The sequence below is a fragment of the Danio rerio genome, chromosome 18, assembly GCF_052040795.2.
Source record: "Danio rerio strain M-AB ecotype USA chromosome 18, GRCz13ab, whole genome shotgun sequence".
NCBI lineage: Eukaryota > Metazoa > Chordata > Actinopteri > Cypriniformes > Danionidae > Danio > Danio rerio.
Window position 1 is genome coordinate 10,265,645 of NC_141038.1, and position 27,234 is coordinate 10,292,878.

Sequence of the window (27,234 nt, forward strand, 5' to 3'; positions counted from 1 at the left end):
GACATGTAAAGGCTTAACTGGGTTAATTAGGTTAACTAGGCAGGTTAGGGTAATTAGGCAAGTTATTGTATAATGATGGTTTGCTCTGTAGACTATCGAAAAAATATATAGCTTAAAGGGGCTAATAATTTTGACCTTAAAATGGTTTTTAAAAAAATTAAAAACTGCTTTTACTCTTGCCAAAATAAAACAAATAAGACTTTCTCCAGAATAAAAAATATTATTAGACATACTGTGAAGATTTCTATGCCCTGTTAAACATAATTTGGGAAATATATAAAAAAAAAAAATCAAAGGGGGGCTAATAATTCTGCCTTCAACTGTATGTAGGCACAAATGTGAACTAATAAGACTTTTCTTAAAGTTGCAAAAATATGTATGTAATTTATGCTGATATGTAGTATGCACGGATGCTCAGTGGTTAGCACTATCGCCTCATAGCAGAAAGATTGCCGGTTCGAGTCCCAGTTGGACCAGTTGGCATTTCTGTGTGAAGTTTGCAAGTTCTCCCCTTGTTGGCGTGGGTTTCCTTCAGGTACTCCGGTTTCCCCACAGTCCAAAGACATGCAGTATACAGAAAGTGAATTGAATAAACTAAATTGTCCATAGTGTTTGAGTGTGTATGGATGTTTCCCAGAGATTGGTTGCAGCTGGAAGGGCATCCGCTGCGTAAAACAAATGCTGGATAAGTTAGCGGTTCATTCAACTGTGATGACTCTTGATTAATAAAGGGACTAAGCCGGAAAGAAAATGAATGAATGAATGAAATTGTCCATAGTGTATGTATGTGTGTGTGTGTGTGTGTGTGTGTGTGTGTGTGTGTGTGTGTGTGTGTGTGTGTGTGTGTGTGTGTGTGTGTGTGTGTGTGTGTGTGTGTGTGTGTGTGTGTGTGTGTGTGTGTGTGTGTGAATGTGAGAGTGTATGGGTGTATGGGTGTATGGGTGTTTCCCAGTACTGGGTTGTGGCTGGTAAGGCATCTGCTGCATAAAACATGCCAACTAATGCCGGATTAGTTGGCAGTTCATTCCGCTGTGGTGACCCCTGATAAATATAAGACTCTGCCAAAGGAAAAAGAATGAATGTAGTATGCTATTCTGTCATATAAAGCTACTGTCTATATTTATTTTCTCTGAATAGCTGGGTCCTATTTTTCAATGTGCCTTTCCTAACAATCACTCACTGAACCACAAGAACAAGACACAGGTACAAATTGGAACTACAGGCCAAGAATGTCACTAACACCAATTCAAAGCTGTACCAACAAAACACGACTTTCTCATCAAATCATATATTTCAGACATACGCTTAAGCATGTTGTACACGCTAAACCATTTTACTGCAGCAAAATGAGAGCTTGTGATTGGCCGAGACATTTGACATGGTCCAATCATTCGTCAGAACTTGCATTTGCAAAGTTGTAAATGTGAAGTAGAGCCTTTGATGACTCTTCCTCTTTTGTGAGCAACTCCTCTGATGATGAAACACACCAAAAGAGGCGCCGGAGAGTCTTAACCAGCATGCCAATCGATTCATCTGCCAATCAGCAAAGCAGATCAAGGGAGGACATTACCACGGTGCACTACATTAAGCTAGCGCATGGTTTGAGAAATGGAGTGGAAGACAAATTACGCATGGAGGACGTATCACTCGCTGGTGTGTCTGATACCAGATACAGCTCATTAAGAACCTCTGTTTTCATCTAAATCTCTTTAAAGTCACGGCGTGTTGATCTAGCTGAGGTCAAATACAATCTGTCTGTTAGGTCTGCGTTTTCTGAAGAGGTTCTGGGTTGATATTGAATGGTCATCATTGTCATGGCAGACTCTTCAGGCTCACCTTTGACCTTAGTTCTTTTAGCATTAGAGTATGTTGAGTGGTTTCCAGTGTGTGAATTATTAATTGACTATCAAAAAGGTTTGTTTAATACATATATAGTAAACAAGCATCAGTAAAACCACAATATTTAATTCAACTAATATAATTTAATAAGGGTGGCACAGTGGCTCAGTGGTTAGCACTGTTGCCTCACAGCACAAAGGTCACTAGTTCGAGTCCAGGCTGGGCCAGTTGGTATTTCTGGGTGGAGTTTGGGTGGTTTCCCCGTGTTCGTGTGGGTTTCCTCCGGCTGCTCCAGTTTTCCCCACAGTCCAAATATATGCTGGATAAGTTAATTGGATAAACTAAATTGTCCTTGATGTATGTGTGTATGTGTGTGTGTGTGTGTGTGTGTGTGTGTGTGTGTGTGTGTGTGTGTGTGTGTGTGTGTGTGTGTGTGTGTGTGTGTGTTTGAATGAATGTGTATGTGTTTTTCAATACTGGGTTGCAGCTGGAAGGGCATCCAATGTGTAAAACATATGCTAAAGTAGTTGTTGGTTCATTCCACTGTGGCAACCTCTGAAATAAAGACTAAGCTGAAGGAGAATGAATGAATAGTTCACTTTTTAAGTTTTTAGTGTTTTAAACATACATTAAACAACATTAACATTAAAGCAGACACTGACTATGTTTACATGAACATCAGTAATCAAATTATTTGTCAATCTGAGTAAGACAATTATATGATTAAGCAATTACATGAGTTGCTTTTTGAATGTTCCTTTCATGACCCTTTTTACATGTTATAACACATAGTTTTATTGCACTATCCACGTTTCCTCCGGAGTTTCATGTAATTTCGGGTGTTTCATTATTTATTGTTCGACTTTTAACTGCAGTCCTGCAGTTTTACTTTAATTCAGGGAACCCTTTACTCATCCCCCTGCGTGACAAGATATTGGATGTGAGTATGGAGTAAGGACTGCTGGAAGAATGTTGTTTTAATGGAATTTGATACTGGACGCACAATGGAAAGAATAAAACCTCCACATTTCGTGATGTGTGTGTCTGTGGTCCTTCACTGATTTAGTGGATGCAGCTTCATAATGTTCAGTCAAACTATCCTGTCACAATATGCAGCGACAAGTACATGACGGTTATAGTTTGATTAAGGTGTTTACATGTCTGTGATGCCCTTTAATAATGTGACTAAGACCAGCATTCTCCACATATCTTAATTCGATTTCTGTTATGACCTTCGAAAATCGCTGTTTACATGGTAGACTCTTAATCATAATCTTAATCATGGTAGACTCAATAATCAAGAGTAATGTCTTAATCATATTAAAATCAAATTATTGGTGTCCATGTAAATGTAGTCATTGTACAGCCACTAGACTTTTCTGACAGGGTATTTGAGTGTCATCGTGTGTCAGAATGTTATGGGACTACAATACAGGAGTTAACATTAGGGATTATAGATAGCAACATTTAGCAGGTTTTCTTTTAGTGTTTTTTATTTATTTATTTTTTTAAGCATGACAGTCAAACACCAACACGGTTATGAATGTCTTAAAACGTGCTTGTTTGTTGTAAAAAATTTAAATAATGACAAGAAAAAAATTTTCTTACCCCTTGATTTTAAGTGTGGTCCTGAAAAATGTCAGTTTGAAGGGGTATCTAGCCCTTCCCTTTAACCCTACACTTTTAAGTTAGAGAGAATTGGGACACCCCCTATCCTTTCACATGAACGTGCCAAACGAGGGGTAGGTGTAAGGAGAAGGGCTAGAAATGGGATTGGGCCTATAACTCTTCAATTAACTGCAATTGCAGGTTTCAAACAGAGATGGCGACAAAGAGAAAAAAACTTAAAGACTGCAGCTTTAAAGCAAACATTTGGCAAAAAACAAAACAAAACAACAAAAAAAACTGTCAATATGAAAGCTGTTTACACATGAAAAATCTATACATATTGATCTTTGAAAAATAAATCACTAAAACATATTCTCAGTCATTCTAATTCCCTTTTTATCATGTTACTATGGTAGTTGCTATGGCACGATGATTTCTAGTTATTCTGGGTAGTTAAAGTATGTGCTATTCTGATGTCTACATCACTGATATATTTTTTAAAACCTGTTTTATCACTCTCCAAGCTAAACTTGACAGACGGAATGGTAAACGTGTGAGTTACACGCAGTGGTTTAATAATTAAGGTTAGGTTCAAACAGAGTTTATTCATTTCTCAAGTACGTGTTTGTGCTCCGTATCACAGTGTGTATGTTATGAGAGTTTCTGTAGGAAAGCTTTCCCACTATTGAAGCGTATCTTTAAGAAGGACTAAAAAGATCCACTTGAGTTCTTCATAGAGGGGGGTGGCACTAAGCTTGAAAACTGGCACCACAACACACACACATGCCCGATGGACCAACAACCCCTGCTAAAGTAAGAAGCTATTGAGAGCCAGAGAGCTTTTCATTTGTTTCCCATTCTTTAACTCAATCTCTGTTGTGTTTACATTGTTTATGGCTTAATGGTTCTGGGCTGCTTATTAAAATACGGCAGGTTCAGTTTTAAATCATTTGAAGATGGTGTATAAAATGGTCTGCGAGAGAAAATCTAGAATTTGTAAAGGATTTTACTGTAAACATCAAGGCTAAAAGGTGATGTTAAAGCAACCTTGGAATTGTTTGTTCAATTCAAAGTATGACCAGCAGTATATATACAACAGTTCTGTCTGGTTTTTAAATCTGATTGGCTGATAGCCATGCAATATTCTGCAATAACCGCACTCATACAGCCTCTTCACCCTTCTGTATTATTCCGCCCACACAGACTGACAGCAGAACACAAAACTCACTGCAGTTTGACAAATATTGCAGCTATTGGATAATAGAATGTACTTTCAAGGCTTTTTAAGGCAAGAATGTAGTTGTTTAAATTGCAACTATGCAATTTATTTATAACGATAATGCCTATTTTAAATATTTATCATTTCAGAGATTGTAAAATTGCATCCATCAGCTTCTCATACTTTGCAGAGCAAAGACAGTTGATTCTGTCCATCCACAAGATGGCGACAGAGACCACATAATAAGTGCTTAGAGGAGAAAAACTAAGCGTAATTTCAAACTACAGCTGATCAAATCATTATAAACAGATAAGTGACTTTATATGTCGCTTTCTGTCTCTTATATGTATAGTGCTGTGTTTATACCATAGTTTGATATTGTTTCTGTAGTGAACTGGCACCACAGCACACACACACACATGCCCGATGGACCAACAACCTCGGCTGAAGTAAGAAGCTATTCAAAGCCAGAGAGCTCTTCATTTGTTTCCCATTCTTTAACACAATCTCTGTTTAGTTCACAATGTTTGTGGCTTGGTTCTGGGCTACTTATTAAAATACTGCAGGTTCAGTTTTAAATCTTTTAAAGATGGTGTGTGAAATGGTCTGCAGGATGATCTCTAGAATTTGTAAATTATTTTATTTTTGTACATCAAGGCTAAAAGCTGGCGTTAAAACAACTTTGGGATTGTTTGTTCAATCACTTTAGCAAATTACCATATGTAAGTTGTCATGCTTGTCATCTGCTACAGACTTGAATGATACTTATAACGGTGCTGCTTGAGTAAAAGTGTGCTACATTTACAAAGTGGTCAACATAATGTTTTTACCAGGGCTATATGATTTTTGCAATGCAGAAAAATTGAGCAAAAGTCACATATATCCAGCAGGGCGTGCAAACTGTTCCTGCTAAAATCTGTGAATATAAAAACTCAATTCAAACATGTTGTCTGTCGGCATATTGTATGTGTATTTGAATGCCAAATTTTTGATAATAATATTAATTTAAAAATAAAAGCATGCTGGTGTTGTTTTCATCATCTGTCTCATAAGTATGGTCAGTAAAATGAATGCATTTTCCCATAACAGTGGGAAGGGATTCAAACAATGATTATTATAATTGATAACCTTTTGAGTCTATGCACAATGCCAAATTAAATGCTACTCAGCCTCCTCATATTTGTTGCAAAAATTAAGGCCCACCCTCCACAGGCAAATGTCCAGAATGTGTCCCATACATGTGCTCATTTGTCCTATTTTGACTGCTATGCCAACATAAATAGTAAAAATAACCCATCGATGAATGCTTTAAGACGGAAATCTGATGTAAGTCAAGTCGTCTTTCACTACTGCGTGACTATTGTCGTTAAATAGAAAAAAAACATTTGACAAGTAACTTTTATTCTAAATCTTGGACCTTATTCTTGAAAGAAAAATTACCAATAAAAAGGTGTGTAGCATCAAAAGTTAATTTTGAAGCACATTAAAGTTAATTTTTTGGCTGTTTTTGGCTGAAGTTGTTATTTTCAAATTTAATTACAAGAGAGGCTAGAAAAATTGGGAAGCTCTACATTATTATTATTATTATTATTATTATTATTATTATTATTTATGTTTTAGTTTTTGGTTTTTAAATGGTCAAATTCTGACTGAGAGAAGTTGAATGTGCTGGCCAGTTTGTTATTTGCTTAATAAATGACACTAGACTACAGTTTCAATTTAAAACTATAACAGATTCCTATTTTAATTTTAATACAGCCTTTTCACAATTCTGGGTTTCTAAGTGGCGGAAGTCGTCACAGTTGGGAAGCGCAGTGAATGGGAGAGTACAACAAATACATTTTTTACAATCTTACTTGCTCAAATAATAAAATAAAAACTCCACAATGTGTTATAAAAACTTTTAGAAAAAGGAAAAAAATTGTGTGGGACTGATGACGGCAACCAGAGGAGAGAATAACGTCAAATTTACTATTCTGTTCCATAGACGCTGCATTAGAAACACCTTACACAAGCTGTAATTTGTTTTTTATAATTTGAAGCAAGGATGATATATCATACATAAATAAATATAAATGTTTATACGTTTTAAAAAAATCTAAACATTAAAAACTTTCTAGGATTTAAGATGATGATGACCGTTAAACACGTCAATGTGAAATGGGTCCATTATAAAATACATTTTTCCCTAATGATATATGCGGTGTCAAATTTATATTTTAAAAATAATAAATATTATAAAGTTTTCCCCCCATATTTCTTTATTCTAAATCTTTAGGAAATGTTTTTGGTACATCACAAAGTGTGCTTATAATGACCATCCGACAAGCTAATGCAGACAAAAAAATAGTCCTTAAAATATCACTAAAATGCATAAATAAATAAACAATAAGTGAATAACTGCAAAAAAAAGTCCACTTTATCAAGAAAACACCGCTTTCAAGACTTGTACAGTAACAATTTATTTTTGGAGGAAAATTAGCTTTATTATTACTCTTGGCATTTGATTAGCTTGTTCAGGTGTGTTTAATTAGGTAGAAGCTAACTAGGCCTATTCAGGTCTTCCAGAAGCAGAAATCAGGAATGGAGGTCCGTTAATACAAGCATGAATGAAACAACTTTACGTTTTTTTTATTAGTACTCTCAGTCAGCTTTGTTACTTGTTTTCTTGTTTTTTTTTTTTGTTTGTTTTTGTTTAGTTTCTCTTCTAAGATGGCGCAGCCTTCTTTATAACGAAATTAGCCGTTTTGGCGCTTTTAAATGTGAAGTGTAAGTACTGCAACATAGTCTCAGATCTGCAGACAGCCCCGTGGAGTGCACGCGGACATGTCTTTTCACTTCAAATTATGGCTCAAAACAAACTTGGATAAACATCAGAAGGTATGTCGAAATATATAGTCTTGTGGATGTTAGGTGCATGAGGACATTGTGCAAGGAGCTTGTGAACAATAAGTCATGTTGCCTACTGTAATGTTTACAAGTCCTCAGCCACTGATCGGGCCATGGGAGGATTTGATTTAGTTTTTTTCCACATTTAATAATTTGTTTAATATTAAGTGGTTAAAGACGTTTTTAAACCACCCAAAGTCATTTCGGAATTTTATTCCAAATTAAATTTTTAGCTCAGTTGGAGGTTTAAATTTTTTTTAAAACTTCTAGTTTTCATAAACAAGCTTTATTATGTTGGTCCCTTACATTTATAATTATGTTTATATTTTATTTGGAATAATAAAACTATTAGATATAAAAATAAATCTATTTTTTTTTTTAAATAACTGGTTTAACAAAAATATACTTTTTAGTTAGTCAGCTCTTAATGACTCTGGTGTCCCTTTCTCATATGAACAATTTATGCATCAGTCTTCTTTTCCTGCCCCCCCCCCCCCATTCCCCCCCCCCCATTCCCCCTCAATCAAAATCATTCATTATTGCTACCCAATGGATATAAAACTAGCTAAATTTAATAACAATATTTCCCCTAAATGCTCAATATGATGAAGCACTAAATAATTTATTTTGGGAGTGCACTTACTGTAAAGTGTTTTGTGTTGACTTTTTTGATTTCATTAAAAAATAATTATTTCCAAACTTTTGTATTTCTCCAAAAAATGTTATTCTTTGGTTACTCTCTGAATGTAAACCCTTCTTATTGTAAATTTATTATTAATTTATTGCTTTTTTTGTGCTAAATTTCAACTTCTTAAAAGACTTTAACAATTATATTGTGTGTAAAAACTATTTCTTGGTGTAAATCATTTAAATTTAATTGCTGGAATTTTATTTATGTAGCCTCTTGTCTCTGTTTATATTGTATCTTTGCAAATGTTCTTTCTTGCATAAAAAAACCTCAGCAAAGCCGTTAATGTCTGTAGCTGTCTCTTGTTGAATAGAAAAACAATGGCGAATATTGGCAAATGTATGTGTTCTTTTGGATGTAGTATATATTTATCTGCCAAGGGATAATGTTTGTATGTTTTGATAGCTATAGCCACAATTGAAATGTATTTAATGCTAACAGTGCTCCAGTTTCCCCCACAAGTCCAAAGACATGTGGTGTAGGTAAATTGTCCGTAGTGTATGTGTGTAAATGGCTGCGTATGGATGTTTTCCTGAAAAGGGTTGCGGCTGGAAGGGCATCTGCTGTGTAAAACATATGCTGGATAAGTTGGCGGTTCTTTCCGCTGTGGCGACCCCAGATTAATAAAGGGACTGAGCTGAAAAGAAAATTAATGAATAATGCTAACGATTTTAAGGCTTATACTATTTAACACTTTGATGCACAAGCTATAAAATAGATGTAGAAAAAAAAAACTTAGACGGGTCACTTTAGACCCATGTAGTGCAAAGGGTTAAGTTCCTGATGTAGTGTTTTAAATGTGTGTTGTTTTTTTAAGTATGCAACTTCATATGAGTTTAGTTATCTTTTTATTACTAACGAATAAATATGAAGCATAATACTCTTTATGGGTATCACATTTTCATGGCACAACAGTTGATAACCTTTTTATTATGGTCTGCTGTATGGTATTATGACAGGATTTTAATTAATTACATAAGATGCATGGACAAATTTCATTGTCGCCCTCTTAACTAGTTTAAGGCCTTTTTTTTGAATAACAAAATCCCTATTTTACCATGAAATTATACTATCTAAATAAATACAAATCTATTTTAATTTAATGAGTTCATCAATTTGATACACAATATTCTGTGTAGGCTACTATAGTATATTACTGCATCTTTATTTCCATGATTCAGAGGAGTGTTTGACTATAATAAATGTGTTGCAGATTAAAGAAAGCCCTTTGAGCAGCTATAGCGGAAAGGCTCAATTAAATATTAAAAGTGCTCCTCTAACAGCTGTAAGGCCACTGATCCATAAACACGACACTGTGGTATAGCTGGAAAAACTACAAACGCAGCAAAATCCAAAGATTCAAGCTCGGGGATGAGTCCTGCAAGACAAAGTGACCTCAACAATGTGTTTTATTGAGACTTTTGCTCGACTCCAAAGTAACTTGCAATTTCCTGAGATATGAAATGGGTTTGTGTGAGTTTGCCATTAATCGCATTCTATGGATTAAGATTTTCGAGAAGCTGGAGAGAGCAGAGAGATAAAGTGTATGTCAGGATGCTGTGACTCAGCGGGGAAAGTGGCCCTGCAGTAGCGACTTAGAGAAGCGCTGTCAGGAGCCATAGACTAAAGCTGATAAAACACATCATTTATTTAGTCACACACACACACTCACAAAATAGATCAATCTACTGACACAATCAGCAGTGTACTCCTGAAAACACAAAGCAGTTAGTTTCGTTTTGGGCTACGTGCCCAAACTTTTCCAGTCAAACTGTGATCCCTCCTGCCAGGCCTCCGTCGCTGTCAGTAATTACTATCATTAGAAAGTCTTCATTCCAGTCTAGGAGAGATGTGCGTTACGCTATGTTTAACATCTCAGTCGTTTCAGATGTAGACCGCTTCAGTCACTCAGCGCATGCTGAAAGGGAATTTTAAGGCAGACACCAAATCTGTTCATTGGTGCCCCGAACCTGAACCTACTTGGTGAATCAAAATTTTGTTAAAATAAAACTATAAAGGAAATGATGAATGATTTTAAAGGGACAGTTCACTCAAAAATGAAAATTCACTCACTACTCACCCTCAAGTGGTTCAAGAGTTCCTTTATTCTGTTAAACACAAAATAAGATATTTTGAAGAAGGCTGTAACCCATGACTTCCACAGTAGGATTAATGAATCTATGGAAGGCTTCCAGCATTCTTCAAAATATCTACTTTCGTGTTTAACAGAATGAAACCCAAACAGGTTTGGAGCAAGTGAATGTTCAGTTTTAGTTGAACTTTGTAGGTGGATTTTTTGATTTGTGATGTTTGTTGACAGGTTGACTATGTACATTTGATTTTTAAAATGTATTCATTTACGTAAATATTTCCTTTAGTTAATTTCAAGTTTAGTTTGTAATTATTTTCAGCATTTGATTCTGCATTATTGTCATTGCAATAATTTAATATTGATAAAATAAAAAAACCCTGTAAAGTCCAACACGATAAATGCTTTAATACTTTTTTTTTTTAATTTAAGAAAAATAATGATTTTCACTTTCAGTGTATCAGGGCTGTGTGATTTTGCAAGGCAAAAAAAATGAGCAAACCTCTGAATTTCTTAATCCCTTTAACTAACTGCCCCACCACGAAAACAAAAATGTTTGGGTTTTGCTTTTCTTAACTCCTAATGTCGGTAGTTTACACACTCAATGCATTTTTTTTATTTTAAAATATCAACCTAGATGAATTATCCAACTAGATGTTTATGGTAAAATTACTTAATTAAAAAGTAATAATGATACATACTATGAAAATCAGAAAATATGAAGTGTGACCAATTTATTCATTCATTTTCCTTTCGGCTTAGCCGTTTATTAATCCGGGGTCGCTACAGTGGAATGAACCACCAACTTATCCAGCGCGTTTTTATGCAGCAGATGCCCTTCCAGCCACAACCCATCTCTGGGAAACACACACACACACACACACACACACACACACACACACTACGGACAATTTAGCTGACTTAGTTCACCTGTACCGCATGTCTTTGGACTGTGGGGAAACCGGAGCACCTGGAGAAAACCCACGCAAACGCAGAGAGAACATGCAAACTCCACACAGAAATGCAGAGGCTTGAACCAGCGACCTTCTTGCTGTGAGGCGACAGAACTACCTACTACTACCTACTTTAAAAACATAATCAAAATAAAACATTTTTGAATACTAAATTATCTTTATTTTTTAATATATGCCGTTAAATATTTTAGATTGTCAATTAAAATGTTCTTTTTCATTTTTTTCCACAATAAAACTAGTGTAGTAGTGCAACAAGATTTTAAATTTTTTATTTTTTTAACAATGGTGTGTGTGTAAGCCATTATTTAAAAGTCATTCTTTAAATTACTTAAACAGTCATAATTTAAAACTTTTATATAAAAACTTAAGCAGACTTATCGGATGCCTCCTTTTGTTTCAGAGATGATAAAGTAATAATATGAATACAAATTGGTGAAGGTGAAGGTGTCTTAATTTTCCAGTTATCTATCCAGTTACTAGGACCATTTATGTGAAGCTGCGTTGACACAATCTACATTGTAAAAGCGCTATACAAATAAAGCTGAATTGAATTTAATTTAATTTTGTTGAAAAAAAAAAAAACTATAAAGGTAATGAAGCCTGCTTTTAGATCTCTTAAAGGGCTAGTTCACCCAAAAATTACATTTTACTCAGCCTCAAGTGGTTTCAAACCTTTGACTTTCTTTTTTTCTGCTTAACACAAGAGAAAATATTTTGAAGAAAACTCATAACTCATAAACCCAAACAGATTTGGAACAAGTGCATTTTTAGTTTAAGGTGATCTTTAAAGATTTTTGCAATTGGCATTTGTCTTATTGGTATATTTTTTATGTATTAATTTATATATTTGATTAGTTAATTATTAGTTTAATCTGTAATTATTCTCAGTGTTGATTCTGCATAATTGTAATACTTTACGTAATACTTCATTGCAATTCAATACACATAGTGAAAATTTTTAAATCTGTAAATGACGTCAAACATGACAAATGATTGAATTCTTAACATTTTATCTGTTTTAACAGAGTAACCGTATGGCTCTTTTTTTTTCAGGGATGATAAGGTGATCATACGAATACAAATTGGTAAGTAAATAATCAGAGATCTATCTGTCTTTAGTTATGGTTCATATAGTTTTAGTTTGTTCAACATTATTTACAATACAGAGAACTATGATCTGTTTTTCTTTTACCTGTTTTTCTTAAAATAATTGTTCAATCAAAAATAAACATTGATTTATCCTCTAACCACCCTGATGTAAGACAAAAATACAAATTGTAAATAATATATGATATAGAAAAGTAACTATTTGAAATGACTGTGCAGCTAGACATTGAGTTAAACTTGAGAGCTGGACCAGTCTGACTTGTGAATGAATCATTCAGATTCACCCAGTGAACTGATTCATTAAAAGATCAGCGCCAACAGAATTAAGACTTTCAAGACACATGTTAAATGGGCCTTTTTAATGCAATTTCTTTCATTTTTTTTTACTGTTGGTGCTTGACATCCCCAGTAGTTATTGTTTTCAGAAAAGTGGCTGTCAATTAGGTGAGGAAAGACATGAGAGTGGGTGAACTATGAAAGAATTTCAAATCAAATTTTGATGAACTGCCCCTTCAAGACATAATCTGACCCAAAGGAAGGATCAAATGTTCTTATATTGAAGGTTGTTACCTTTTTGTTATTATACCAGCCTTGTACCTCCCTCAACCAAAATAACCTGTTGCTGAATTTGAGCCTAAACCTAATTGGCAGAATTGACACCCTGTAGTGTTGGGCTGCGCTAGCAAAAAAGAAACATTTCTGTACTTGAATGTTTTATCATAATAATTTGTTAGCATCTGGTTTGAGACTCTGTTTGCTTTGTAAATGTGAGATTGTAGAGCTCTGTAGAGTGTAGAAGTGCTCTGCAGCAACACTGCTCCTCCAAAACAGGAAAAAAAAACTACAAAGCTGTTCTTTTTTGCTCAGAAATGGATTTACTTGGCAGCGAGTGGGACTGCCAGACTGCTGAAATCTCTGCATATCACTTTCTCTTTCTCTCTGCATGCACACAGACAGACACACTCAAACATCTCTTTATTGATTTGATGCATGACTTATGCAACAGAATTGCTGTTTTGATGGAGCCTGAAGAGGCTAGCCTACTTTATAAAATCACTTTCAGTGGGAACGCCACACTCTGGCAGCCGCCGCGTGATGCATTTTGACATGCTCATTCTTCTCATTATGATCTGACGCTACTCTTTTACTCTTTCACAATTACGCTTTTCAAAGCAAATGCCATTGCACTTTGGAAGAGTGCGTTTGCATGCATGTATGCAAGCATGTGCAACCATGCAGCATACCTGTGATGCATATGTATGAATATTACAGCGCAGTGATGCCATCTTTAGTTTTCAGCTCCATACTCTTTCCATATTAATGAATATGAAGGCAAGGCTTTTGAAAGCTTGATGGGGCCTTGGAGTCTCTTACTAAAGCAGAATTTCTAACAGAGCTCTGCACCCATGGGCTTCGTCGCAGGGAAAAACGCAGTCTAACAAAGGTAGACTTCCTAAGCGGAGAGAGAACACATGCGTAGGAGGAAGAAAAATATAAGCACTCAGGATGCTTTAACGCTTATGGAGATAAACAGCATCCGCATCAGTGAGCTCACAAATACTTCAGCTGTGTTCGCAGTGGTTTACATGGCTGCCGTTTTGGACTTGGACTTGTTCCTTGGGTGTTGTGAGTTGTTCAGAAATACATACTGTTGCTGACATTGTCCGAAAGGTGAAACTTCTGAAATCAAGAAATCCGTAGCTACTTTTTTATATCATTATCATCATCATGATCATCATCATTTAAAAGTAATTCCTAATGGGTTTGTAATAGAGCTAGAGCTCTCAGTCTCATTTAACGCTCATCTGGCTGACTGATAGCCAGCATATGTGCAAGTCTAGTTATAGCGCGCTGAGCTGTGGAGGAACTTATTTACATGCGCTGAGTGGACCACACTGTTGAAAGGCTAATTATTAGTGCACAGCACTTTACCGCATCATATTCAGTAAATGTAGGCCCATCCAGTCTTATACAAGGTCGTCTTGCATCTTACTAATTCAAACTCCCACACAAGCACACGTGTACAAAACGGCCCAATGCACAAACATGCATGCTGATGGAAAGATGCGCGCCTGTGCACACATGCATAAAAGCTCTAGTCCCAGCAGACACTTTGAATAATAACTTTGACGCATGCTAATTAGGAAACCCTATTATGTGCTCATGAACATGTGTAGTTTTATTATAAGCTGTACATTCCACACACGCATGCATGGTCATAGAACGTATGCAGTGTAATCTTTACACACAGCACACTCTGAGGCATTTTAACTAGTTGATCCGCTGTGTTCAAGGCCAACTCCTCCAGACCAATAACAATGATTTCTTTAGCACACCCACATTTTCACACAATCCACATATACTCAGCTGATGTTCAGTCATCACATCCAAACATCCGAATAATATATACCGCAAAATGTTGATCGTACTGAAGAAATATGCAAATGCACTAAACTGTATGTGCAGAACATGCGTGTTTGTGTATGTACGAATTTACAATAGTTATGTGTTTGAGAAACAATTTTTATTGATACTGTAAATTATTGGTGGCATTTCTTTCTAATCTAAATAAATATTGAATATTTTGTCAATTTGAGGTTGAGCCTTTTGAATTGTTTTATAAAATTATATATAATTTTATAATATATATAGTTCTTAACATAATTAAAATTTTAACATAACACATTTCTTAACATAATTTTAATAACTCATTTCAGATAACTGATTCCTTTTATCTTTGTCATGATGATAGTAAATAATATTTGACTAGATATTTTTCAAGAGACTTCTATACAGCTTAAAGTGACATTTAAAGGATTAACTAGGTTACTGAGGTTAACTAGGCAGGTTAGGGTGATTAGGCAAGTTAGTCTACAGAACAAACCATTGTTATACAATATCAAAAAATATATAGCTTAAAGGGGCTAATAATTGACTTTAAATGGTTTTTAAAAAAATAAAAACTGCTTTCATTCTAACTGAAATAAAACAAATAAGACTTTCTCAAGAAGAAATAATATTATCAGATATACTGTGAAAATTTCCTTGCTCTGTTAAATATAATTTGGTGAATATTTAAAAGAGAAAAAAAATTCAAAGGGGGGAAATTCTGACTTCAACTGTACATGAATATAAACATGTTTGATTATTTATTTATTTTATTATTTATATAATAAAAATTATATATAATAAACATGTTTATATTCACTTTTTTTACAGATTAATTAAGAAATCCATCTTTGGTTGAATAAACCTGATTTTCAATCACAACAAATAAAAACATTTTGACCAGTTCCCAAAAATAAAAGCTTCAAATGACAACATTTTTAAATAATATTTAAAATGGGAAGGAAAAAAAAATCAGACTTTTTTTATATAATTAAACAAATATTAACTTTTGTATCAAACTCAAACATAGACAATCAAGGAAAACTGAAAATTGTATGTATGTATACATGTACGTTCAGGGGTAGATTTTATTATTTGGGAGCCCTAAACAATTCCAGCCAAAAGTTCTAAAATGCACATTTTTTCCTATGTTTATTTTAATGGTTTTTTATTTCACTCAATCACTCCTTTTCTACATTTGTCTTGATGCAATATAATAAAAACAACATGTAGAGCATCTTGTAAAACTTTTTTTTTAATTATTTGTTTTCTTAAAATGAATTCACAACTAAAAATTATTTATAAAATATTTAGTTTTTTAAACTTAATCTTAATAATTGAGGGTGGGGAATACATTTGCGCAGATGTAATAAACATTAAACTTTTTTTTTAAAGACACTCTTCATACAAAATATGATAGAACATGATGTTTTATATAGTTTATAGGTATACTTTATACTTCTAGGTATTTATCTGGGGCCCTCAGATTTATTGGGGCCCTAAGCGGACGCTTATCTTGCTTATTGGTTAATCAGCCCCTGTGTGCACTGAAAAAAAAAAAAGATTCAAATAGGATTCATGGATCCATGGATCTTCTAAATTCTTTTAAGTGGTTGTAAACAATTTAATTGGGCTGAATTTAAACAAACAAATTAAGTTGAAAATTACTAAATGAAATTTGTTTGTTTAAATTCAACACAAACTGTTTGAATAAATTATGTCTGCAAATTTTTGCAGTGTGTGTATGCATGTATGTATGTATAAAACAACAACTACACTATCTACAGTGCTGAGCATAATGGAGTACACCCCATTTTGAAAATTAATATTTTTTTATCAATTTCTCAGTGGATATATTTTGGTGCATTTAAACAAAACACATTTATTAACCAGATATATTTATTAAAATAATATTTAGTCACCAAACATATTTAGAAATTGAAAGATAATACAAATAAATAAAATAATAAAATATACAAATAAAATAAATAAAATGACAACCTACATAATTCAACAAGTTTTCAAATTTTTTGGTTCTCCCCCCCCCCTCCCCCCCCCATTTTTTTAAAATTGGTATTTAATATTTTTCTATAACATATAAATTTGGGTGTAATTTGGGCTTCATACAGACTAATCTAATGCATATGCACAAATATAATATTGTATAGCTTCCTTTAAAAAATATGAATTTAAAAGATAGATCTGTGAGGGGTGTGCTTGTATATGCTGAGCACTGTAAATATATAGATAGTGAAGTTGTTGTTTTTCTTGTTAAATTCTTCTGTTCAATATATCGATACAAAATATGTACTGTATGAATTGTGCGGGCATCATTCATTACATTCATACATCCCTTTAAAAATGCATTTTTTAACACTGCCCTGTACGACACGGACCGCCTTTGCCTTTTTTGAGTGGTTGCGCTACATTTAAAGTCCCTCCACATTTGTGTACTCTATTCTATAGTGTTCTCTAGGTTAACAAACTCCTGCTAATTATCATTCTGAACAAGTTAAAGCCACACCTCTGTTGCGTGCAGAATATCGGATTATCATCAGGCTTTACAACCTCACATCTCACTATAACATTCATTGCTTCAACCCTAACGCAACAGAGATATTAAAATTCAGCGCAGACCCCCGACGCAATAAATTATGAATCATCCTCGTCTTTTCTCTGGTTATCTTACAGATCCAGGTGAAGTCTAAAGCACAGTTGCCACACCAGTGCTGAAGCCGATGAATGAAAGAATGCAAAAAAAAGGAGACTATATACAAATGAGTCTGTTGTTTAATGTTTTTGGCTATAAAGAATCTTACAGGTGTATTAATGGGGGATTGCTTTCCTGTAGATAACACCAGCGATTGTGTGTCTTAATCAAAGCCATAACAATTCAGGTTTAATTATTCACCTGAAACCTTTCAGTCAACAGCAGCAACAATTTCTTAAGTTATCAAAGTGAGAGTCTTTAAGCACTAGTAAACAGCAACACTCTTTTCAGGCTTCCTGAACAACTGCATGTAAATTAAATGTTTTTACAACAACAAATGCAAGATTTAGAGGTCCTACAAAACTTCCTAACATGTCTTTTTTAAAATATTGAGGTATTTCCTTGGTCAGTTTTTTTTATTTGTAGAATCAAACATACAGTTGAACTCTAAATTAATAGCCCAGCTGTTTATTTTTCCCCCAATTTCCGTTTAACAGAGAGAAGAGTTTTCAACACATTTCTAAAAAATAATAGTTTTAACAACTCCTTTCTAATAACTGATTTATTTTATCTTTGCCATGATGAAAATAAATAATACTTTACTAGATATTTTTCAAGACACTTCTATACAGCTTAAAGTGACATTTAAAGGCTTAACTAGGTTAATGAGGTTAGGTTAGGGTAATTAAGTTATTTTACACCAATGGTTTGTCTGTAGACTATTAAAAAAAATAGCTTAAAGGGGCTAATAATTTTGACTTTTAAAATTTAAAATGAATTTAAAATGAATAAAATTATTTATTCTAGCCTAAATAAAACAAAAGACTTCATTCAGAAGAAAAAATATTATCAGACATACTGTGAAAGTGTCCTTGCTCTGTTAAACACATTTGACAAATGTTAAAAAAAAATGGGGGTAAAAATTCTAACTTTAATTGTATATATGCCTGCAAATAACTAGGTTTTGATTTACTTTGAAATGCAAAGTGGTTCAATGACTCATGTTAATGGCATTAGTGTGAAGTAAAATCCATCACAGACATGCTCAGGATTTGTTTAGGACCATGCAAAGTTTACACGTGCCATCCTCATGTGAGGAAGTGTCCCTTTAAACCCCACATGTAAGTTTGAAACATTTGTTGTTTTGCCCACATTTCTATGCATCGCCGTATAATCATAAATAAATGATGTCAAGTCAGCCTTGATTATATGTAGCCCACCTCTGCACTTTTCCTCATGTACAGTATCATTTTTAAATAGTTCTATTTTTCTGCATTCAATCCGATTCCATCTCTTCAGTATTATAAAACGGCAGCAATGCTCATTTAAAATTCAGTGTGTACAAAAAAATGCATTACCTCTGGTAAATATTCCTTTTGTTGGCAATCTTGCATTTTTTTCCTCCTCTTTGTCGTATTTCAAACTGTTCCTTAACTCCGTTTGTGTGGGTCCACACGCGGGAAGCGGCTGACAACACTGCCCTCACTCATCAGAGAGCGAGCGACCGAGAGAGAGCAAGTGAGAGAGAGAGAAAGGGAGAGAGAGGGAGAAATAGTGCCGTTGCTGTAGTAGAAAACACACACGTCTGGCGTTCGGGATGCTGCCTCGCCTCAGGATGCTTCTGTCTCCTAGCAACAACAATCGATCTAGAGAGGATGCATTTTTTATTGGCCAAAGAGAGAAAACTCACCTTTAAACAATTAATACGAGTTGCACGCTCAAACGGATAAAGATCAGCTAGCTAGATAATGCATTTGGGAGGGTGGGAGGTATAGAGAGCGAGAGAGAAGGAGAGAGAGAGAGGGAGATCTTCAAACATTACCTTCAGGAGCACACGGTCAGGGTCTCAGGTGTGCTACGATTCTATCCCTTGTCACATCAGTCATAATGGGGTGTTAATGCACAGATCAACATTATGAGTTGCATATTTTTCAATTGCACATGGAAACGCAATGAAACCTTGATCTGTTATGAGTGTGAAATGAGCTCAGCCCACCGACAGCAGTGCGCAGTGAATGTTAGATATGCAGCCAGATCATTTTCATTCTGCATACAAACACATCTCCCAGAGTATTAATTATGCACAGTGAGACCATGGTCATTTCAATTGAAGGTAATTGTTTAGATAACCAATTTAACATCCACAATCTGTCATCCTTATTGTGCTTGGCTGTACTCATGTCTCATTACGCTGACCTTTATTGAAATGTCCGGGTATACTTGTAAACACTCGTGCTTTACAATGGTAGATGTGCTGTTAGATTCCTGTCCTTCAGTGCTAATCCATTCTGTGTCAGACGTGATGTCGACGCCAGGTCTGCTGGGTGTTATTAAAATGCAAGTATTTAAGCCTGTGGTTCCCCTCGAATGGGCTGCAATTGGACGGAGGAAAGGCGCATGCATGGTTGCACTTGTGTGTGTGCGGTGCTCTGCTTTGTCCACACACTTAACTGCATGAAATATACAAAATGTTCATTTTCGGGGGGTGGTCAGGGGGGTGGAAGGTAATAATTGATTCACTTTTAATTATTTAAAGCTTTTTTTTTAAGCCGGTGAAGTGTGGAGGGGATTTTAGAAATGTGTGTTTCATTTCTGTGTGTGTGTGTGTGTGTATTAAACTAGTTGGTATGCACAGTGTGATGTTTAACTAATGTTGCGATCCATTAATGCTCACCGATCACACACATTTACCAGCTAAATAGAGACAAATAATTCTGGATCAGACCACTGGATATGTACAAAACACACACACACACACACACACACACACACACACACACAATTAGCGATATTGCTAATTTAACAACATTTTAAAAATAAGAATGAATTGTTAGACTATATCAAAATAAATAATTGCATGTGCATGTACACTTACCGGCCACTTTATTAGGTACACCTGTCCAACTGCTCGTTAATGCAAATTTCTAATCAGCCAAACACATGGCAGCAACTTAATGCATTTAGGCATGTAGACACGGTCAAGACGATCTGCTGCAGTTCAAACCAAGCATCAGAATGGGGAAGAAAGATGATTTATATGACATTAAATGTGGCATGGTTGTTGGTGCCAGACAGGCTGGTCTGAGTATTTCAGAAACTGCTGGTCTACTGGTATTTTCACACACAACCGTCTCTATGGTTAACAGAGAATGGTCAGAAAAAGAGAAAATATCCAAATGCCTTGTTGATGATGTCAGGGGTCAGAGGAGAATGGCCAGACTGGTTCGAACTGATAAAAAGGCAACAGTAACTTAAATAGCCACTCGTTACAACCAAGGTAGAAGAGCATCTCTGAACGCACACCACGATCAACCTTGAGGCAGATGGGCTACAGCCATAGCAGACCACGCCAGGTGCCACTCCTATCACCTAAGAACTAGCAACTGAGGCTACAATTAGCACAGAATCCCCAAAATTGGACGATGAAACATTAGAAAAAAATTGCCTGGTCTGAGTCTTGATTTCTGCTGCAACATTTGTATGGTAGGGTCAGAATTTGGCATCAACAACTTGAAAGCATAGATCCATCCCGTCTTGTATCAACGATTCAGACTAGTGGTGATGCTATCATGTCAATATGGTGCAAAATCTCTGAGGAATATTTCTAGTATCTTGTTGAATCTGTGCCACAAAGGATTAAGGCAATTCTGAAGGCAAAAGAGGGTCCAATGCTGTACTAGAAAGGTGGACCTAATAAAGTGGCCAGTGAGTTTGTATGTATGTATGTATGTATGTATGTATGGATGGATAGATAGATAGATAGATAGATAGATAGATAGATAGATAGATAGATAGATAGATAGATAGATAGATAGATACATGTATATTTTATTAGAAATATCAATTATTTCATCATTTCCCACCCTTTTATATTGTAATTCTTTTAAGAATTGTTGAATGATATACTGTGATTTTTGTTTATTTTAAGTTTATCTATTTATATCAATATTTATAAATCATAGTGAGAAATTAACTATGTAAGTTATTTAGCATACGTTTCAAATTATCTACACATCTGCAGCTCAAGTAGAGCATGTCACTAACTTGCTAAGTTTGTGGGTTTGATTCCTAAAGAAAAAAGTAAATTTAACATATATAACATAAATATTATTTTAAGCATGTTTGTCTGTAATAATTAAATTAACCAATCAGTATATTTGGGTAGCATGGTGGCGCAGGGTGTAGCACAATTGACTCACAGCAAGAAGGTCACTAGTTCGAGCCTCGGCTGAGTCAAATGGCATTTCTGTGTAGAGTATGCATGTTCTGCCCGTGCTGGCGAGTGTTTCCTCTGGGTCCTCCGTTCTCTCCCACAGTCCAGTGACATGTGCTATAGGTGAATTGGGTAGGCTAAGTTGTTCATAGTGTATGTGTGAATGACTGTTTATGGATGTTTCACAGAGATGGGTTGCAGCTAGAAGGGCATTCGCTGCGTAAAACATATGCTGGAAAAGTTGGCTCTTTATTCCGCTGTAATGACGCCTGACAAATAAAGGGTCTAAGCCGAAAAAAAATGAATGAATGAATCCGTATATTTCTAAAGCTTTCCATTTTTAGCTTTATGCCTGTTTGATGCACTTGATTAGTGATGTTTCCTAGTGTGCATTCATGCATTATAATCATACATGATTAATACATAGCATTTTCATGTTATAAAAGTAGGTGGAGTCCAATCTTGAAACAAGGTTTATATCATTTTAATGGTGACCTCCAATAGAGTATTTTTTTAGATGAGTAATGTGCATCAAGGGGAAAGAGAATAGGCAGCATTTATTAATACCAGGTCGGGTCTGCCGCTAAACAAATGAGAGTTGAGAGGAATTATTTGAGCAGGGACCCTCTGGGGTTTGCTGTGAGACCCCCTCCATTTCCCTCTCTCTTTTCTATCCTTCATTCTCTGGTTCTGTCCTCTAAAAGTGACAGATAATCTAGCGGGCCGTTTACAGCTATACATATGAGATTTACAAATGTGCCAGTGTTATTGCATGGGGATGCGTGTTGTTGGGAATGAGTAGTGACTTCCAGATGGAAGACTTTTATGAGTCGCCTACCGATGTGAATTATGTAACCTCTTTGTCATTGCTTAATATCTCTATTGAGGCATGTAATCGACAATTTTATAAGTCCTCGTTGGGTGTTCCGAGGTGGAATATGTTGTTTTAATACAAATGGATATGTGGAGACATGCATAACGATCTATAAATAGGTCTCCGGGCAAAGCATTACTAATAACACAGTGCATATTACTGTGACTAATGAACATGTTTCATCTAAGACCTCATTACATTAAATGTGGAGTTTTTGTAGCTCATTAATTAAAGTCCATTAGCTTTGGGGTCTGTTTGCTGGTGGTCTCCTTGAAGTTGACAATTTTGAAAGTAGATAATATATGCTTTTAAACTGTATGTGTATTTGTGGCATGATGGCTCAATGGTAAGTACTGTCGCCTTACAGCAAGAAGGTTGCTGGTTTGAGTCCCAGCTGCTTCAGTTGGCATTACTGTTTGAAGTTTCCATGTTTTTCCCATGTTGGCGTGGATTTTCTTCGGGTGCTCCGGTTTCCCCAACAGTTCAAAGACATGCACTAAAGGTGAACTGAATAAACTTTCTTTCCTGTAGTGTGTGAATGAGTGTGTATGGATGTTTCCCAGTACAGGGTTGCAGCTGGAAGGGCATCCACTGTGTAAAACATGCTGGATAAGTTTGTGGTTCATTCCTCTGTGGCGACCCCTAATAAATAAAGGGACTAAGACAAAGGAAAATGAATGAATGAGTGTGGCATAGTGGCTTAGTGGTTAGCACTGTCATCTCACAGCAAAAAGCTTGCTGGTTCGAGTCCTGGCTGGGCCAGTTGGCATTTCTGAGTGGAAATGCATGTTCTCCCTGTGTTCGCATGGGTTTTAAAACATGCTGGAATAGCTGGCGATTCGTTCCACTGTGGCGTCCTCTGATAAATAAGGGACTAAGTCGACGGAAAATGAATATTTTAGGACCAGCTGTGGTCAATCATAAGCATGTGATCTTCTCAAAATTAGTTTATCAATAAACTTCACTTACTATTTTTCTTATTTGGTCAAAATTATCTAATTTTCTTAATACAAACATTATTTGCACTTCATTTTGCTTATGATGTAAACATAACATAGTGAGAGTTGAAAGGAAGTATCAGAACATCTAAAAAAAAATAAAAAATCCCAGCAATCACTTCCTAACAGGATTGCCCTTGACCTCTCCTTTCTTCATCTGAATAGGAGGGAGTGTTATGATCAGCCTGTCAATCAAAGCTGTTTCCCAGTGTAGTTTCTCAGAGCCCTGCTGCTGGTACCGCAGCTTTGATGGATGCCTCTAAAGCAACAGTCTCCTCTCCACACTGGGCCTCTGAAGAATAGAGGCTTTGTACGTTTGCATGCATGTATGCTGGACAGAACTGCTTTGTTTGGCCAAATGCCTCACACACAAACACACACACACACACACACACACACACACACACACACACACACACACACCCATACACAGTAAAGGCAGATCTTTTTGTGCCGAGTGCCTCTCCACATTGTCCAGATGAGTTGCTGGTAAAGGAGAGGAGGGAAGAGGAAGTAAAAAGTGATGTGTGTGGGATTAGAAAGAGAGAGGAGTTATATAGAGAACAGAGTTGAGAAAAGGAAGTGAAAATAAACTGAAAATGAATGTGGGATGGAGTAGAAGGAAAGGGAGGAGGTAAGAACATTAGGGAATAGAAATAAGGCAAAAAAAGGGTAAAACAGAAAAAAATGGACAACATGTGAAAGGAAAATTTATTAGGAATAGGAATGGGCAGATTAAATTAGGAAGGAAGGAATGAAGGAAGGAAGGAGCATAAATGATGAAACTGAAGAAATTTAGCGAAATTAAAACGAGTGAAGTAAAGGAAAAGTTATGTAAAGGTAAATAAAGAATGGTAAAGAAAATAAATTTATTTTATGGTAAACATAAAATAAATGAGGAAGAAAGGATTATGAAGTAATGTAAAACATGATAAAAGGACAAAAAGAATGAAATGAAGGGGAGGGAGAAAGAGTGAAAAAAGAATTATGAACAAAAAATTTAAAAATGAATGTAGAAATGAAAGGAGGAAGAATATAATGAAGGATGGAGAATCAAAAAGGAAGGAAGGAAGGAAATTAAAATGAGTGAGGAAATAAAGCAAAAGTTATGTTAAGGGAAATAAAGTAAGGGAAGGAGATAAAAAGAGGAGGAAAGGAAGGAATGAAATTCTGTAAAACAGAATGAACAAAGAAAGAATTAAATAAAGTGGAGCGAGAAAGTGGAATTATGTACAGAGAATTTAAAAATTAATAAAGAAATGAAGGGCAATGGAAAGGAGGGAGGATATAATGAAGGATGAAGAATGGAAACACAAAGGAAGGAAGAAAGCAAAGAAGGAAGGAAATAACATGAGTGAGGAAATAAAGCAAAAGTTATGTTAAAGGGAATAAAGAAAAGAAAAGGAAATAAAAAGAAGAAAGAAATGATAATGAAGTTATGTAAAACAGGATGAATGAGGAAAGAATGAAATGAAAGGATAAAGTGTGAAAGCAGAAAGAATTTAAAAATGAATGAAGAAATGAAAGGGAATTGAAAGGAGGGAGAAAATACTGAAGGATGAAGAATGGAAACAAATAAAAAGGAAAAGGGAAGGAATGAGCAACTGAAACGAGCAATAAAATGGAGGATTAAAGGGAAATGATGGAAGGAAATAAAAGGAGCGAGGAAGCAAAGTTGTGTAAAAGAAGAAAAGAAAGGAAGGAAGGAAATAAAAAGGAGGAAAGAAGAATAGCAAAGGAATAAACAAAGTGGAGGGGAAAAGTGGGAAAGTAGAATTTAATATACATTTAATATACATTAAAATATAATGAAGGATGAAGAATGGAAACAAATAAAAAGGAAGAATCAACTGAAGCAAGCAATAAAAATTGAAAAGGGTTTAAAGGAAACGAAGGAAAGATATGAGGAAGCATATAAAAGTGATATAAAAGAAAAAAATGAATGGAAATAAAAAGAGGAAGGGAGGATAGAGAAGTTATGTAAAACAGGAAGAATGAGAAAAGGAATAAATAATGTGAAGGGAAAAAGTGGGAAAGCAGATCTATGCACGAAGAAAGAAAGGATAGAAAAAAGAATAAAGAAATGAAGTGAGGTAGAAAAGCAAAGCTAAAAAGGATGGTATAAAATGAGGGATGGAAATAAAGGCAGGGAATAGGAAGGAAAGTGAAGTTAAGTAAAAAGAAAGAGCTATAAGGAAGTAAGGTAGAAGGAAAACAAAGTTATGAAAGGTATGAAGGAACGAACAAAAGAAGAAGGGAAAAAAAGGAAACTTAAAATGTGATAAAATGAAGAAAAAATATACAAAAGAGATAATTTAATGAAGAAAAAAGACCAAGAAAGGAAAGAATAAAACGAAAGGAAAGGTAAGAAGCAGGAAAGATGGAAAATTTAAAAAAAAATGAAAACAGGAAAAAGAATGGAATGAATCGACTATGTAAAGGAAATTGAGGAATGCTAAAATAAAACATAGGAAGCAAGACAATTAAAGAATATAAAGGAAGGTAAATTGATGTGAAGAAAAATGAAAGAGAGAAGCCCACCCCTTTTACACGTCACCTCACCGACGTTTTGATGTGCAGTGAGTTAGTCAGTGTGAGAAATGGAGAAAGAGAGAGAGAGAGAGAGAGAGAGAGAGAGAGCAAGACAGTGAAGGAGAGAGTTTAACACTTCCCCCACATAGGGTGAGTCCATCTGTTCCCCCTCTGTAGACATGCATGGCCTTAATGTTCAGCGCAGTCCACGTATTAATACGATTATCAATGGCTCATTTATCAGCTGCACAATGGCAGCCATGCTCTACTGATTGATTACTGTTCAGTTCATGCACACACATACGCTCCAACACAGTCACTGAGGCCTTCAGAACATCAGACCCAGCATAACTATCCTATCAATGTCATAGAAACCTAAAAGACGTAAATAGCTTTTGAAGATGCTGACAAAATATTCAAGTGTGTGCCGTTTTTTTTTTTTTTTCTCCAAAGACTGTTACATGATGGCCTGCCAACTGAAGAGGTGACAACATCAAGAGTCACCTTGACTTGATAAGATCTTTGAAGTAATGTTTCTGAAAATGCACACTATTTTGGTGCAATTTAACTATGACTGAATGGAGTAGACTGCTCCATAAGCATCACATGTACATACACTTGTTGCATGCTGTGCTTAGTTGTCAGTAACAGGAGTGTGTGAAGGTGAGACATTGTGCGTCTGCTAATTTGGGGACTTTTTAGGGCAAGGACTGCAGGGCTGAATTATAATTAGTTTTTATAACGAAGGCATGGACACCAGACTGAGCCTGTAAAGCAGCTTTCAGAGTATATTAGTGTACTTAATGAACAGTTTAGATTTTACAGTGCAGATTTTGTTTGTGTTGCATTGTGATTTTAGTTTTAATCAGAGTTGGAAGGCAGGTCGCATTATTTTAATGTCTTTTACCTTTACTAGGTCTAGGTAGATGGATTTTGGGGGTTTAACAACACACATATTTGTCCTGAGCTGGTACAGCTGTCACGGTTTGGTTCATGTACTCGAGAATGGTTACTAAATTACCATTCTCACTAATAACTTAGAGATTTAAGAACCACACAGACATTCATTCCTTGCAGTGCTGTTGCATGTTTCTTGCTTTATTGTT

At 35.4% G+C, this 27,234-nt stretch overlaps 1 protein-coding gene and 1 long non-coding RNA gene across 3 annotated transcripts in view; one reads left to right on the plus strand and one right to left on the minus strand.

The window, feature by feature from the left end:
* Positions 1–18,993, minus strand: part of grm3 (glutamate receptor, metabotropic 3) — a 75,308-nt gene extending 56,315 nt beyond the window's left edge. For both annotated transcript variants that reach the window (XR_015514376.1, XM_087292315.1), the window contains exon 1: positions 18,870–18,993. The gene's annotated coding sequence lies outside the window, so the exon portion shown is untranslated. The remainder of the gene's footprint in view (positions 1–18,869) is intronic.
* LOC147832748 (uncharacterized) overlaps positions 4,052–27,234 on the plus strand; it is a 124,774-nt gene continuing 101,591 nt past the window's right edge. The window contains exons 1-2 of the long non-coding RNA XR_015514734.1: positions 4,052–4,260; positions 12,360–12,391. This is a non-coding gene — a long non-coding RNA (uncharacterized LOC147832748). The remainder of the gene's footprint in view (positions 4,261–12,359; positions 12,392–27,234) is intronic.